Source organism: Centruroides sculpturatus, unplaced genomic scaffold (assembly GCF_000671375.1).
Source record: "Centruroides sculpturatus isolate CEXI.00-Female unplaced genomic scaffold, Cexi_2.0 scaffold819, whole genome shotgun sequence".
Lineage (NCBI taxonomy): Eukaryota > Metazoa > Arthropoda > Arachnida > Scorpiones > Buthidae > Centruroides > Centruroides sculpturatus.
In genome coordinates, this window is record NW_019385148.1 from 310637 (window position 1) to 312596 (window position 1960).

The following is a 1960-nucleotide window of genomic DNA, read 5'->3' on the forward strand; positions in this document are numbered from 1 at the left end:
AAATCATAAAAAGAAATTCATTAAAAATAATTTTATAAAAAATTAGTTTATTACACTACTACAAATAAATAATGAAGACAGCGAAAATTAATAATTTGTCATTAAGACAATTAACATTTCTTCAGGAATTGACAGATTTGCTCTTGCAATCTGGTTGGATGCAATTTGAAACAATTGTAGACCCATAAATTCCACTGTCGTCCATCTTCCATTAGATAGATGAGGATATGGAAGCCTTGATTAACTACAATATATACAAACTTGCGGTTTAATAGCAGAAGTGGCGTGCTTTTAATTCAAAATTGTGTGTGGCGCCACCTCTTATCAGATTTTCTTAAAAAACTTATTATATTAATAAAGTTTAGAATCAGGCATTCAAATATAAGTTTCTATAATAAGGTATAATATTATTTCAGAAGATATTGATATCATTTGTATGTACTGTATGTGTAGGAGCATAATGAATGCAAGGAGTGGCTTTATTATACTTAACAATATGTACCATAAGAATGAATTTTTAAAAAAGAAAACAACCATTACACGTTGTGAAAAGAATAATTATGTGAGGGTCAGAAATTTCGTGTTGTAGACTTTAAAATTTTTCCAAAATTTTAATTGAACTTTGAATGCAACTTTATTGAGACGGAACGAGTTATAAAAAATTAAAAGAGATAAGGGAAACATAAAATCTGGTTAACCCTCGATTCCCACGAGTTGGGTTCCTTGTTGAGATGAGTACATCTCTGTGTCACGATTGTGTCACCCGCCACCTCTTGGTCCAAGGAGATCATCATCCCTGACGAAATCGGGGAAAGGCCCAAAAAAGAGGACTTCGTATAAAAAGGACAGGCACGATGAGTAACGGGTTGGAAGTAATTATTTGATTGTGTGTGTGTGCCGCGCCGAGATTTTCTTAGAGAGACTGTTCCTGTTCGTCAACCACCTCCTCCTCCTCGCCTGAACTCGAAGATATCAACAAATTCGCCTACTTAACTTCGAACTGTGGGACTTTATTGCAGTTATTTGATCAACAGTATAATATAAGGTATTTATCCTGCCCGCGCACTATTTTACGCTCTCTCTCTCCGCGTAAACGAATTGCGAACTCGATTATAACTAGGAATTGAACTAGAATGAACGCGATTCACGTAACTGATATGTAGCCGCTTAAATTCCGATGTATAACTTAGATTTCATATAAATAAACGGTTATTTATGTTTAAAGCAACTTTGAGTGCAGCTTCTTCCGTTCTTCTCTCCGTTCACTCCATTCCGGGTCAAAACCTTGTACGTCACGCTCGCGCGAACTTGTGGTCTCTGTATGGACCTAAGGATACAGTGGTGTCATCCTGACATGGTATCGAAGAGATAGAGCCTGTACACACTAGGCGTTTTTCAACGCGCGTTAAACGCGCGCTTTTAAACACGCGTTTAACGCGCGTTTTAAAGAACCAAGAGTTCTATGTAGCCGTACACACTCAAACGCGCGCTTTTGGCCAAGCGTGCGTTAAACGCGCGTTTATAGATTTTTGTTAAAACGTGCGTTTTGCGGGCGTTAGCCGAGTGCTTTGAGATATATGTACTGCCATGTTACTGTACATGCGATCGCGCGTTTTCCCAGCGCTTTACGGGCGCTTCTAGATTTACGCCGCCATTTTGCTGTATATTCGATCACGCGCTTTTGGGTAATATCTACTTTTATAATATGGAGTAAGTCGTCAAATGATTTTATAGACATTCTAAAATAATTAAAAAACTTGAATTTATTTTGTCTTAGTTTTGGATACAACGTCGCAAACATTTCATGCGTCAGTCTATCTCGTAATATTGGGTGCACCCAAAATTCTCTTTGACTCTGCCGTCGTCTTTTATAGCGACGATAGAGGAGCCACACACAAGCAATCACTTCCACATCCATTTCCAAACCGAGCCAGTGCGCACGCTCCGCTAAACGCTCGTC